Below are 15,672 nucleotides of genomic sequence, written 5' to 3'. Positions count from 1 at the left end.
ACTACGATTTACCTTATTTATCTGACACTGAACTGTGATTGATCATATCTGTTGGGTAACAGGCTCAATGAGGGAGGGAGGGGAGCCATGGAACCTGTCTTGCCCAAGGGCCTCCTAAAACCCAGAGCTGGGACCAGCTGTTGTTGTTCTGAACTTTCTGTCTTTGAAGACTGGTGGCTGATTTTTATATTCAGCTAAATCACATGGTACAGCATTTACTGGGACCATGATACTTCAGACTGCAGGCAAGGGAAGTAAATAAGTTTAAATGCTATTCCCACTTGTTCACAGGAACACAGAAACCTGCCTCATATGGAGTCAGACCATTGGTCCATCTAGTTCAGTATTGTCCATGCTGCCTTGCAAGATTTCAGAAAGCAGTCTCTCAGCCCCACCTGGAGATGCCAGGGATTGTATCTGGGGTGTTCTACAAGCAAAGTAGATGACCACCACTTCCAACCACTGGTGGAGGAAGAGGAGTGCGGGGGGAGCGCACTGCTCCCGGCAGCGCGATCCTGGTCGGGTGCCATTGTGGTTGCCCCCCGCCCACGCTGGACGCCATGCCCCACAGGCGGCATGCCATACCCCCAGGACATGCGCCACGCCCCTGCAGGTGGCAGGACTCTCGCCATCCTCACCCCCGCCTGCTCTCCGCCCCCCCCCCCGGTGCCGGAGCATGAAGCTCTGCCACTGCTGGAAACATTCTAGTCAAAAATTTATTAGCAGATCCTGAAGTCTCATGGGGCTTATAAAGCAAAGAAAGATTTGATAACACAATACAAACTGCTAAGTCACTCTGCAATTTAAATTATGTTTTATGCTATTTCTTCTGCATATATTTACGGACCCCAGATCCTTACAGTTTCCTTACTCATATGTACTTGTCCCCGCCTCCTCATTAATGCCTGCTTTGCAACCTGTTGTCTAAAATGGCACAGCAGGGGTTATCGCTGTTTTTTGGGCCTGGGGGCCCAACTGGAGGAACTGTTGTAGGCACTCCACACACCTGGTAACCAAGCACAGACTGCAACCTAGTCCATTGGCTACAACAGTATCCTACTTTCAAGCCTAATTTCCGTGGAAGGGGAAGGGACCTTAGGGGCACCAACGGAGGGGTCTGCAGATCCTCATGTGCCGATGGGCACCACATCGGTGATCCCTGTGTACAGTCCCAATAACTCTATGGCCATGCATTTTATTTGCACGTGTAGATTGGCTCTAAGTTTGGTGAGCCTTGGCCCAAATTTTACTTGGCTTTCTAGTCTTCTTATATCCTTTCCTGTTTGAACTGTTCATAATGTATGCACTCAGCTTGTAGCACGTGGTTTGATCATTCTGATGCAGCCCTTCAAGTGTGTGATACAGGAATTTTAATGGCTCTTGAAGTCTCCTTTTGGCACAGCTATGGTTCCTTGTTTGTTACCATAGATACTGTACTTTTTGTTTGCATTACCTTACACCTAAGAGATTCCCACAGGTAGAATTATTCGATATAATTATTCACAAATACAAAAATTTATAAAACGAATCTGACATTTTATTTGTTTAAGATAGTTTCTGCCCTTTTTCCTTCTTGAACGGTGAATGCCAACTTCTGTCTTTTCTCCCTTTGTGTAACTGTTATTGATTTGCCTCTATAAATTTAAAATTGCTGAGAATTCTAGTTACATGTTTTGCTCATTGAAAAGGAAGAACTGGTTTATCTGAATCTCACCAACCATATGAAATAAATGGAACACAGTTCACTTCAAAACAAAGCTCTGGGAACACACAAGAACCCACCCTACAAAAGGCACAAGAAACACTTTTTTAAAAATTAAAAGGCCTCTGTCAGAGGTGGCCAGTTCTGTTCTGCAATCCATCAGCTATGATATAGTATGGTGACCTACTTGCTTCTCCAGACTTTATCATGTTTGCCCCCAAACCACACATGAGATGTAGGTCATCATTATATTACTCTAGATGGAGAACTGAAGGTGAGGGAAAGCAACCAGCCCAGGGGCAAATAGTAAGTCTGTGGCAGGGAACCATTAGTTCTATGATGGTGCATCACTATAAATTCCCATCTAAAGACAGGGAAATGAGCCTGAGATAATTGCTACGGATAGTAGAGAAGCAGAAGAAAGGATTTAGAGATTGGGGAAGTAAAGACGGGGGCGGTGGAATGAGGGTTGCAAGAGAGATGATGGATAAGCTAGAGTATATGGATACCTAATGGGTATTTTCAATAGTAGTAATGAGCAGCAAAGTACACAGTTTAAACTATTTTCCAAGTTGAATAGGCTAATTCCTCAAAAAGTTATAGTTTCAGGCTCTTCATCTGCCAAAAAAGAGAGAAAGAAAAGCCCTTTTGAATCTCTGATTGTTTCCCCCTGATTCTCCTACATTAAAGAGTCTATTTCCATGTTACTGCAATTATACCTTCAAAGGAGACATACATCACACTTGTGGAAAGTACTCTACTAAGTGGGCCCCCTACTAAGGTGTGCTTTTCACCTGGACCAGGGACATGAAGGTACATCTGTAAAATGTCTTGAAAAGTTAGGAAGTCCTTAATGGCTTTGAACCAGTGCAGGTCCATTACAGTGGCATGGCTCCTGAGTCGTTTGTCTTTGAATGGAAGGTTCACAGAAGGAATCCCAATGCAACGAAGACTCCTGTGTGTTGTGTTGTGTGTCTTGCAGCCTCCTTGTACAACTTCCCATGTTGTTCTCCACAACCCTCTAGATGGGATTTTGAGCAAGGGGTGGAGTGGGATAATTGAGCAGGGTGAAACCAGCAAATATCACCTCTCTCCCTTCTGCCAGGGGGAGTATCTCTTGAGGGTTCCTGCTCATGGGAAAGCTGGGAACCAAGTCAGTGCGACCAAACACTTTCTTCTTTCTTTAACTCTCTATGGGCTGTTTTACATGGTGACCTCCTGCTGGAAAAGAAGTCTCCAACTGACAGTAGCAGTTATCAGCTCTGGTGATGGGGTGCAGCCAAACTGGAAGTCCCTGTTTTAGGCTGTTTCTCAGCAGCACTGCTACCCTTTTTCAACTACTGAGCTAGGACTGTCTTGTCTAGGTGAACAGCTGTAATTGGGGGGGGGGGCGGGTTCGCTGCTTCCCCTTCAACAATACTTTCTCAGTCTTCCTCTTTGCAACCTAAAGAAGACAGGTGCTGCCAGGGAGACCAAGTAGGCAACTGACTGCAGCAGCAGTGGCAATGACAGGGCTGAAACAGGGCTATCTGGTTGGCTGAATGATGCAGCTTAGCAAAGGCTTATCTATAAACAGGAGCTGGTTTGCAGGCTCCACAGTGAACTGGCCCTAGCCTCACAGTATATATTACTGCAAGAAAATGACAAAGAGGTCCAATGCTGTCACGTGTGGGTTGAATAAGGACAATGTTTTAATGATGATGATGATGATGACAATAAATCACACAGTATGTATTAATTGGCTTACCAATAACAGGATGCCGATGTTGTTGTTGCTGCAGTTTTAAGTAACAAATTTAATTTCAAACACATCATTCACCTCTTCATTTAGCATTCTCTGCATCCTTTGACCTCCCTCTGCCCTTCCATGGTTACCATCAATCCCCCCCACCGCTTATCTTATGTTCTCTAATTTGTTAAAAGAATAATAATCCGTTTTTCCATAGTTTCTCGTACGTTACAAGCATTACTCTCATCCTGACAAAGTTTTTAGTTGTTTACAGTGTTCTCTTAAGGAATGGGGGGAAATTATAATGTAATCCAGGATGCCTATGTTAACAACTGTTTCGTGAAGAAACACTTGGCTTTATGTATTTGTAACTGTCTGTGTATTTTGTACATTTCATTTGCTTCTGGCCTGCTTATGCGCACGCGCACGCACACACACACACACGCGCACACACATACTGCATGCATCTGACAAAGTCCACAAAGGCTTATGCCATGATAAATTTGTTTAAGGTAACACAAGACTGTTACAGTCATACCTCAGGTTGAATGTGCTTTGGGATGAGCGTGTTTGAGTTGTGCTCCGCGGCAACCCAGAAGTAACGGAGTGCGTAACTTCCAGGTTTCGCTGCTTGTGCATGCGCAGATGCTGAAAATGACGTCATGCGCATGCGCAGAAGCGCCAAAACGTGTGGACACGGGTTACGTTTGCTTCTAGATGCAAACAGGGCTCCAGAACGGATCCTGTTCGCATCTAGAGGTACCACTGTATTTGCTACAGTAGAGAGCTACCCCCTCTGAAAATTGTAAGAAAATGGGCAATCTTGTTCTGTGTCCCTAGTTTGTTCAACAATATATGGCCATTCCCTTAACACTCAGCAGTGATGCAACAGGCTCATTGACTCTCACTGTGCACTTCATGTACAAAAGCAATACCCACTGCTTTCTGCCATTACACACTATTGCTTGCATTATTTTACACAATATGTCACTTCAATGTGCATCTCTTGCATTCTTTGCTGAACAAATGCTCCCCTGGCTGTGATAGCAACTGTAGCTACTACACAGCATCTGCTCTTTTAACTATCTGTTACTCTCTGCCACTTATTGGAACATTTTCCATTCCTTTCTCTGTCTCTCTTTTTTTTCTTAGGTGACCCAGCAAATCACCCATGTCTCCTAAGCCGTATTTTTCTTCTTAATGAGCTCTGACTGACAATGCTATACGGACATCTTTCCATATCAGTATTTTTTACCCTGCCTGTGAATCTTATTGGCAGATTGTAACGACATTACTGGTTACAAACACACTGCTAATGGGTTCTTCCCACCGTTGGTACCTACCAGTTCTGAATAGCCTGGGTTTGTTTTTTTTAATTGTGTAGAATCTTTTATCTTTCTTGAACAGCTTAAGGTACAGGCTGAATTCTGTATTTTCAGAGGCCACTCTGGACTCAATTAAAAGTGCTGACTTTTAAGCCCTTAAATCTTAAGCCCTTTGAAGCCCTTAAATCTTTTCACAGAATCATAGAATGGTAGAGTTGGAAGGGACTGCAAGGGTCATCTAGTTCAACCTCCTGTAATGCAGGAATCTTTTGCTGAATATGAGGCTCAAACCCACAACCCCGAGGTTAAGAGTCTCATACTCTACTGACTGAGCTATTCTGAAGATTTAACCCCATTCCCATGCCTCCTACTACCCCTCTTTTCTCAAACCCCTTTGCACCCCCATCCCTTCCTTGTGGCACACAGACCACCCCCCTTCCCATGCCTCATCTTTATCCTATCCTGCAGCCCCCTTTGAGCACCCACCCCATGCTCACATATGTTAATCATGAATATAATCTTAAGAGCAAGCAAGCCTGGCAATTAATTTGTTCAGTTAAATATTAAGCTCAGACGACAAATGCTGTACATATATTACTGTACCTTGGTTTATGAACTTAATCTATTCTGGAAGTCCGTTCTCAAACCAAAACCGTTCTTAAACCAAGATGTGCTTTCCCTAATGAGACCTCCTGCAGCCAGTGCCCTTCCACCGTTCTGTTCTCAGACCGAGGTAAAGTTCTCAAATCAAGACACTATTTCCAGTTTTGCGGAGTTTGTAAACCAAATTCTTCTTAAACTGGACTGTTCTTAAACCGAGATACCACTGTACACTGAATGCTGAAGACAGTACATGGTAGCAGGAGTGAAACACAACGTGTGAAGGTTCTATGGAACGTTCCTCATCCTTTAGCTCTCTCATCTGAGGTGTTGCAGAAAATAATGATTTCATAAAACTGTATTTTGATTATTCCATTTTCTTTTAAGCCTATGGCCTAGCTAAACTGAAAAGGCCTGTCCCTGCCTATCTTTTAGGGTACGGAATTAGCTGCTTTTAGTTACTGTACGTAGCGATTGTCCGTTCCAGAACACTGAAAAGATTGAACCATTACTGTAGAATCTATGGTGGTCGTTGTGTGCATAAAAAGAGAATCAGCTAGGCATGGTAATTGTTATTAATCTTGAAAGCACAACATTATAGTAATTAGCCGGGAGGAACTAAGGGACAGAAAAGACACATTACTGGTGGTACGGGAAGCCAGTTTTCCTGAACCACACACAGCTGCACTTCAGCTTCACATATCATAACACCAGCGAACTGTTTCGATATTTGTGAGGGGGAAATCAAGTTCAGAGGTCAAACTTAGCTCTTATGTAACTCAAGTAACTTATTGAACAGAAGAGCCACTGCAGTGGGGCCATTTGTTTTTCTGCAGAGCTGGGCCTTGCCATCTTGCTCCCTGAGGCAAAGGACAGGGTGATGCTCCCTCCTCATTCCAGATGCTACAAGCTGATCCACAGTGGGACCACAAGCTCCTTTGGTTAGTGGTGGGATCACCTTCGTTACAGGCTTGATGGATCCCTCTTAGGTTTCCTGTATCAGCAGGGGATCAGACTAGATTTCCTTGAGGTCCCAACCCAGCTTTAGGATTCTAGGAAATGACTGTTCCCCACAACGTAATTTCTTCTGTAGGATCAGGACTATGTCTTTTGACATGTGAACTTTTCTCTTCTTTTATTCCTTGCTAGACGATGGAACCAAATTAAGTTACTGCAGCCTTCGCACATTTTTCACTCCTGTTGCATTTGAGAGTTTTATCAAGCATGTATTAGTTCTGCATTTGCACATTTTAGTATCTTGTGTGAAGTAATTTACATGATCTTGATTAAATCTCACTCTATAAAGACTCTTCATATATTGAATTTCTTCAATTTGTTCAGAACGTATCGTATTCTGTCCCTACCCTCAGTGAGATCTGTAACCCTTGCCAGCTTTTTATCACTTTAATATTGGATTAGTGTGATTCTCTGCCTCACCTACCAAAATTGTTAATGAATCAGTGATCCCTGGTATTCCTTTCAGAAGCCCATTTGACATCTCCTCTCAAATAGTCATTGCACAATGCATAATTACACTGTTTAATTTTAATCCCATTTTGTATCCATTTGACAGCAGTTCCATCAAATATGCATTTCATTAGCTTTCCCAAGAGAAATGCTACATCCAGTATTAAGTACACTGCATGTCCTTTATGCTATATAGACTGAACAAAGAACAAAATATTGAGCCTAGCATAATTAATCATTGGCAAAGCCATTCCACCAATTATCCATATTTCTATAGGTAATTGTGAAGTGACAGCTCATTAATAGAACTATAAGTAAACCATCTACGGTATCTTAAATCAAGACCATTGACTTAGAACAGTTATGATGCAATTCTAATAAAACATTAACAATTGTTTTAATATTCTCCAAGTTCCTCAATATTGTCTCTGTTCAACTGTGATCATTCTAGGATACCAATAATTTCCCCCAAAAAAATCAGTTGTTGATTATCATATTACTTCCAATAATTTCTCTCTTTTTCTAATATATATTCTAAGATTTACACTTAAAGGAGAGCTTGGCTAGTTTGAATATTCTGAAATTTATTCTTAAAAACCATGATGAATGGTCAGCACTGTATTAAAACTACCATTCTGGCAACAAGAGCAGTATTTTCCACTGCACAAAACAGAAGTATTTTAAGAACCCTTTTGCTCCCCTCGTGCCCTCAGATATGCAGAATCGCGAAAGTGGCACATACTACGAGTGCTTAATAAACAAGTGAGGTGTAATGAATGTAATTAAAGTGAATAAAATGGTGGCATTTCCAAAACTATTTGATGAATAGGCTAACAGTTGTGGCCCGAAACAGCTACATGCCTCCCTAGAGGTTGCAGAATTATCACGCAAGTGCTTGAAATTTGCAGCTGCCACTTCAGAATCTCAAGCCTTCACACGGCTGTGAGCTGGACTAGTGCCTAACACCTAATGGGGGCTCCTCCCAAGCCTACAAAATTTTTTCCCCCAACCCTGTTCCTGTACTATTTTGGATAGTAATTTGCAAACCTGCTGTTTACACTACCCTCTCTCCTCTTTATATTATTATGAGTTGAGGGTTTTTCCTTGATCATGGGTTGGCAAACTAAGGGCTGTGGGCCAGATCAGGCCCAAATGCCTTCTGGATCCGGCCCACGGATGGTCTGGGAATCGCCGCATGGATCACCAGTGCATGCTTTCTTTCCCTCTCCCTTCCTCTGCGGCAGCGCCGCCTCCACCTCCTCCCTCCCTCCTCCCGGCTTCCCCCTGCCCTGCCTAGAGGAGGAACGGGGTTGGACTTGGTTGGTGCCAACAGCAGCAGTGCTTGAGCGGCTGCCATTTTAAGCAGCCCTTTCACATAATCCCTCCACCGCTGCCAGTCCCTGCCACTCGCAAGACACAGGTAAGCAGCCACCGGGGATCATGGTGCTCTTGCATCATCCCCCCCCAAAAAAATTATAGTCCAGCCCCCCCCACAAGGTCTGAGGGACAGTGGACTGGCCCCCTGCTGGAAATGTTTGCTGACCCCTGGTCTTGATGACGCCCTGAGTCCCTTCCAGTTCTTGGGATCCTATATCAGTAGGGTAGAATGAGCAAGAGCAAGCTTGCCAAACTAGTTCCTTTGTCTATGTAATGGCATTGGCTCTCACACACTATTGTTCTCCTACCTAACAGACTTTTTGGTGAGTGGGTGGAGGAAGGCCCACCCTTTAGTTCTACGGCACAGAGTAACTGCTTTGGTTATGCTTATCATGGCAAAACCATAACAAATTGAGCTGGAAGCTGGAGGCACAGATACATGCTTGCTCTGTGCTGGATCCAAAGCGGCAACTAATTAGGAAGCAAGACTTTTTGGGTGTTAATGCTGCGTGCACCTCCATCCTATGCTGGGATTGTATATATGTTTAAGTAAAACCATATATTCTAAAGGCACTTGTCTTTGCTGACACTCATTCCAAGGAAACTGAGTTCTGGGTGGTACATAGAGGATGCTCCCTAGTTCCCGAATTCTCTTTCACCAAAAGGTCACCAAAGTTATACAGCAAGCAATGCTTTGTTCCTAAGTCTAAATGCTGCCTTTTACATATCTAGCCCTTAGCTGTCAGATAAAGTAGCAACCCTAGTTTTCCCAGTGATAAATGCCACATAGAAGTATGCACATTTCTCCTAGGTATAGAACTTTAGAAACCATGAAGAAGCTACTGAGAGACGCAAGCCAACTAAAACAACTTCTTTTACTAGTAAGGATAACAGGTAGGTAGCCGTGTTGGTCTGCCATAGTCGAAACAAAATAAAAAATAAAAATTCCTTCCAGTAGTACCTTAGAGACCAACTAAGTTTCTAATTGGTATGAGATACCAATAACAAACTTAGTTGGTCTCTAAGGTGCTACTGGAAGGATTTTTTTTTATTTAGTAAGAATAACGTTACACGATAAAGGATAGATGAGATTGGCTTGCAGTATGCAAAGCCATAGCAAGCAAACAAAGAAAGAAAGACATTGTATATAGGATTTTATGCATAGCTGAGGGCAAATCCCCCTGTAAGAATGCAAACAAAAAGAGCAAGGAGCATCTCTGTAAATGAGAGTGGCTGGATGGCTCCAAAACTAGGGTTTTGCATGCTTTGAAGCTTTTACAGGAATATCTAATTTATGAGCTAAATCTAAAAGTGCACATTTTAAAAGCACAATTAAAAGATGGATGGAAGCTTTCTAAATCAAAGCAAGATTTGATTTAGATACCCATGGGATATCTGAACACATAAAAACAATACAATAAATTACTGCTATGAGATAAGACACATAGTTGTACACCATGCATCTCTTTGAACATGCTCCTTCCTAACTAACTTCATGGTTATATTGTTTTATTGTTTTATGGCCACTTAATTGCAGGAATTTTACCTTCCTGCCTTTGGATTTTAAGATGGGAAGCCCAAAGGTTGGCATGTAAGTCTCTCGTGGCTTATCTCTTTGGCAGAGAGCTCCACTGTAATATTTACTGTATAAATGGGCAGAATTAAGCTGATGGAAATTGTTAATAGGAATATTTTTCATGGGGTTCAGTACATCACTAATTTTGATACTTTGGACTAGAACTCCCTACATACCTGACCACTGGCCATGCTGGTTGAGGGAGCTGATGGAAGCTCTAATCCACAGTTTATCTAGAATTTACCCATACAATTGTAAATTCCAAGAAAATACAGGCTTCTGCGGGAAAGCCAGGGCTGCATTTATTTTACCATTGAGGGTGAGATGGCAAGTGGACATACAAAAATAAAATTAAAAACCTGTAACAATGAATGCAGATTGTGTTCTCCTTGCTAATGACAGGCACTTGGGGTGGACAATGGCCTGCTGATTCAAAGGACTGTCTCAACACGAAAAATGAACATGCACCCCCCTAACCTCCCTTCTCTATTATTTATAATAATGCTTTGACAAAGTATAACATTTTATCCAATTATAGATACAGATGAGTCACTGGCTTCACTGCTTGTCAAAACTGGATTATTTTATGGCCTCAGGATTTATTTTTTTTATAAAAAAAACCCATTTGCTTCTCATGTAAAAATTAGAAACTGAATTTTTCAATATATCTAGGAGATCTTCTCAACTATATTGTTGACTTGAGTTCTGGCTGTTATCCTAAGCATACAGATACTAGGAAACCATACATGTTTACTCAGAAGTTCAATTCACACTTCTACTGATCTTCCAAATAAGAGTGCAAATTGTTTTTAGCCTTGAGTGAAAGTTCTGCAATTAAAAATACATAACTTGGAAGCAAGGCTGTAATGCAAGTTGCTGAAACTTGTTATCTTAATGTCAGGGAACTGCCATCAGGGCCGGAGGGAGAGAGCGGGCTCCAGAGGGATTCCAGAGAGTGTCCCGGGATGGGGAGAGACAGCCCATCTTCTGGGGAAGGGAATCAGCATAGCACCAGTGGAGAAGGGGAGCAGATGGGGGAATCGGCGAGGCGGTCCCATGACTCCTTGCCGGGGACCAGCAGGGAGAGTAAGGGTCCTCTGCTGCCCACACCCTCCTTGCGCAGAAGGCTTCCGCACAGGGAGAGTAGGCGGAGACTAGGCGTCAAAGAGCTTCTTTGCTGGAAGAAGTTCAAGAAACGCCCACTGACGGATTCTGCCAGCGATTGAGACAGCCACAGGCGTGTGGCTGTCCGGACAGAAAAGGTTCACTCAGGCAACCCAGCCAGGTGTGGCATCGGTTTACGCACGAGCAACCCCTAGAACCATTACACTTAGTTACACCAGTTTGGTTCTAAAGATTTAAATGGTTTAAGGCTCAAGTACCGTGCAGCTTCATTTTATTGAAAAAATGCACAATCCAATCTTCTTCTTCTTTTTGAAAATCAGATAATTGCAGTGATGCAAGAATTATTTGTGTAGGATATAATTATGCATGCTATTATATTGAATTTGGAGACTCAATGGGGTTTTGGTGATATCAGTTTAACATATTTGTGAATCACACTTTGAAGGTGACAAGAGTGGGAAATGAACCCTGAAGAGCCCAAGGCGTCTTTCTGCCCTAGACTTTGTGAGGGGCAGGTAGTGATGAAGACAGGGGAAGTTGAATTGGGCAGCTTGCCAACAATTCTGGCCTTCTTGAAACTAAGCAGATATGTTTCTTTCTCCTTTAGAAACAAAGGAGATGAGAAGTTCTGCAGGTGTGGTCTTCCCTTGTATTAATAAGGAAAAGGTACGTCTGTCACATCTACTAACTTGTGACTCTTAAACTCACAGAAATGGGATATTATCCAACTATTTAGCTTACACTGGCTTCTCTATGGAGTAAACCAACCTCATGGATAGTAACAGGCTATCCTTACCATGAATACTAAAAAAATAAGTTACATTGAATTCAATGGGTCTTACTCCCAGGTAAGTGGGGTTAGGACTGTGGCCTAAGGTTATCTTCTTTTTTTGCAGAGGGGAGATTGTTTGGTATCCAAGAGTGCAAAGAAATAAAGAGTCAAGGGTGATGGGAGTTGTAGTCCAACAACTTGTGGAGGGACAAAGGTTTTCCACCCCTGGTCTACACAATGAATGATTAATTATTTATATAGCACCATCCCACTGCATGAAAGGATAGGTCCCTGCCCCACGGAACTCACAACTGAACATTCAACACAAGTGAGATCTCACAGAGGAAGGGGAAGGAATCGAGGCAGAAGTAGATAGTCATTCAGTTACACACACTTAGGTGGCGTTGTAATAGAGCATGGTGATTATGGAGTTGTGCAAAAAGTGGATTTTTAGGAAGGAAGGAAGGAAGGAAGGAAGGAAGGAAGGAAGGAAGGAAGGAAGGAAGGAAGGAAGACTGACAGCAATTGCCTTACTATGCGGAAATATTTCTCCATTGTCGCACCAACTGTATGGAATGCTTTTCCCATTGAGATCAACAACTGTGGGTTGTTTTTACCAACTGAAGAAATGCCTGCTCCCTTTGACCCTTAATAGTATTAATACTATTGATTAGTGGTGATTAGTAATTATTGTTAGTGTTATTATTTTTATTGCATTTTTAAATTATGTGAACTTCTTTGGTATTTCTTTCCATTGATGCAAGGCAGTATAGAAAACTTGTAATAGAATAAATCTTGTTAAGTTTCAGGGCCCATGACTATACGTATTAAAAAAAAATTTAAGTGTTCTTGGCAAGTTTTTTTTTAAAGATGCCCCAGCATCAAGGCTGCATTGAGCAACACCTATAGGGAAGCAAAGCTGCATTTCCAGGGTGATCTAGAATTGCTATTTGTAATTTATCCTTCAGATTTTTAAACAGCACCATACATTTAGCATTTAGACCAGTGGCGTAGCGTGGGTTGTCAGCACCCGGGGCAAGGTAAGTAATTTGCGCCCCCTAACCCGTGGATTTTAGCAGGGGGCAGAGAGCTGCGAGTGCGAGTGCGCCCCCCCCAGATGTTGCGCCCGGTGCGACCGGCCCCCCTGCACCCCCACGCTACGCCACTGATTCAGACTAATAGTACAGCTCTGCCTCCCATGACAAAATACATTGTGAAAAATGTACGTGGCGCTTAAATTTCCACGATGCACCATTTTTGTCAGTGTTCTGGATAGCATTGCTCTGACTGCTCTTGTTCATGAGATCATCAATAATGACCAGCAAAATTTTACTAGGAGGGAACTAAAACATCGTCCTTGAGGGGAGATGGTAAGCCTTCGACAAAACAGATAAATGGAAATATAGCTAGCAATTTTTATGCATTGGCTGTCAACAACTGTAGTACCAGGCAATCTTTTTGAGCATAACAGACAGCACCAGTTCTGCATGCTGCAGTACATTTTTAGCAAAGTAGCTTTCCCTTCAGCTGCTGGGGCCCATGAGAATGACTGAGAAAGGATGGTGCCAACATTTCTACTTTTCAGCTGCCCCTTACACTGCCATATGTAACTCTGAGGGATTTCACCCATGAGATCTCCTTATCTTCATTCCCCAATAATACACAGAGGGGACAAGTAACAAATCAGATTGGTTAATTTACAAATTCATTATATTTTTCACAATAGGGCATAAAAAAATGTAGGTTCTGTGTGAAATCAGTTTTTTTATTGGCTTTTTGCCAATTGGTTTTACGTACGGTACTACAAATACACACACACTAAGGAAGGCTGTGGAGTTGGTTACAAAAATTCAAAAATGTGCAGGTGCTCAGTTTTGAGATATTTCAGCAAAAATCCTAGAATACACATCGTGTACATCCCCCCCCTCCACATGTTTTTCCACATTGAATTTATATATTCTTTCCCCCAGTGCATGCAAGCAGGGCCAGCCCACTCAAGAGACAAGGTGAGGTGACCGCCTTAGGTGGCATGATCCAAGGGAGCAGCTGATCTGGCCTCCATGGAATGAATTGCCCACCACTACAGCCGCAGTGGCAGCAACAACTGCAGAGCACTCCTTAGAGGCTGAATCTGCTGCCACTTCAGCAGACACCCCCCAATACCATGTCTACAGCCCCCTCTTGGGGAATAGGAGGCACTGCAGGTCTCCTCCCGCACTTGTTCCCAATGTAGATTTTCACTCAACCTTTCTTCCCTGAGGCGTACTATTTTGTGGTTCGCCCCAGACACCAAAATGTATTGAGCCAGCCCTGCAAGCAAGAATGCACCCCCCCACACACATTTGTTAAACAAAACTTCACTGTGAGTGTATTCTTACCATGAGTGCACTGACAATCACATCAATCTTTCCACGTTTTTTCACTGGTGTGGCATTGTCTTCTTTCTTGATCTCCAAGGGCAAGGTTTTATTCAACTTGAAATGTGGGGCCAGTTCAAAATCCCACAATCCAGGACACAGGCGACTGCCATGTGCAGAATATTTTGCCTGAAAAAATAAATTCAAACCTCTGAGTTGTATGGTATGGACTGTATGATATGCTTGCCCCATAAAAGTAAGCTGAGGTATGTGAAGCACATTTCATTAGGGCAGGGCGGTCAAACTTTTCATGCCAACTGGGCCATACTAGTACATTGACATGGAACCCGGCCTTGTTGCATAAGGGAGGGGAGAGTGAGGCCAAAAACTGATGCCCCCACCAAGTACTCATGCCACCTTTCCAAAGCCAGATAAGTAAGGTGCTAGATATAGAGGAGGCCTGAGGGCTCTGACAGGGTCCTAGAGCAGGGGTCAGGTCTACTGTCCCTCAGACTTTGTGGGCGGCCGGACTATATTTTGAAGAAGAAGAAAAAAGAACAAATTCCTATGCCCCACAAATAACCCAGAGATGCATTTTAAATAAAAGGACACGTTCTACTCACACCAGGCAGGCCCCACAAATAACCCAGAGATGCATTTTAAATAAAAGGACACGTTCTACTCATGTAAAAACATGCTGGTTCCCGGACCATCTGCGGGCCGGATTTAGAAGGCGATTGGCCAGATCTGGCCCCTGGGCCTTAGTTTGCCTACCCATGTCCTAGAGCCTTACCCTCTCCTTCCCAAAGCCAGGAAAGCACTAAGCTTTGGGAAGGAGACAGGAGGACTCTAGGACCCTGTCAGAGCCAAAGCTCAGCATACCTGGGTAAGGGCTGGGTGTTTGTTTGTGTGTGTGTGTGTGTGTGTGTCAAATGTTGCCAAGGACTGCCAAAAGGGGCCTGAGGGCCATGTGTTGGACCACCTGCATTAGAATGTGCACCCAGTGGTTTTTATTTATTTTTTCATTTCAAAGGAGGAAGGAAAGAGATAGAAATACCTTAAAACAAAATTTGTCATTATATATGTATGCACATATATATATATTATACAAAATTTATATCAAGTGATATAAGATTTATATCAAAAGGTAAGACCTCTGATAAAAGACATGGAGACTTAGGGTGAAAAGGAATCCCCTGTCAACCTGTCGGGTTGATAAATAGTAGTCCTCTCCTCCTTCTGTTGCAGGATAAAAGTAGGATTGCAGGGCCGAGAGAGACTCCTGCCTAAAATTCTGCAGAGCCTCTTCAAACTCAGTGTTGACAGTACTGAGCTAGCCGATTTAAATATATTCTCAAAGCAAACCTAAAAAAATAATGGTAGTAGTATAAACACTGACATCTGGGAAACACTTGCCTGAGAGCGCTTCATTTGGAGAACAGCCTCTACCAAAGGCGTAATGGACTTTGAAGAAGCACAAACTCAGGACGAAAAGGAGAGCTTAGAGGAAGGCACGTTTGGCAAACCCTCGCTGTGATCAACTCCCCACTGTCCCCACTGTGGAAGGATGTGCTGATCCAGAATTGGCCTCCACAGTCACCTACAGACACAGAGTTAAGGCCATATTCATGGAAGGCAATCT

The 15,672-nt window shown here is 43.0% G+C and overlaps 1 protein-coding gene across 3 annotated transcripts in view; it reads right to left on the bottom strand.

Moving 5' to 3' along the window:
• B3GAT2 (beta-1,3-glucuronyltransferase 2) overlaps positions 1 to 15,672 on the bottom strand; it is a 211,392-nt gene that overhangs the window by 144,560 nt on the left and 51,160 nt on the right. For all 3 annotated transcript variants that reach the window (XM_081904931.1, XM_081904929.1, XM_081904932.1), the window contains one exon: positions 14,052 to 14,219. The gene's annotated coding sequence lies outside the window, so the exon portion shown is untranslated. The remainder of the gene's footprint in view (positions 1 to 14,051; positions 14,220 to 15,672) is intronic.

This window comes from Podarcis melisellensis (genome assembly GCF_964234715.1).
Source record: "Podarcis melisellensis genome assembly, chromosome: 3".
NCBI classification, from domain to species: Eukaryota; Metazoa; Chordata; class Lepidosauria; order Squamata; family Lacertidae; genus Podarcis; species Podarcis melisellensis.
Note: the sequence above shows the minus strand (reverse complement) of the source record. Positions and strands in the feature narration are given on the sequence as shown.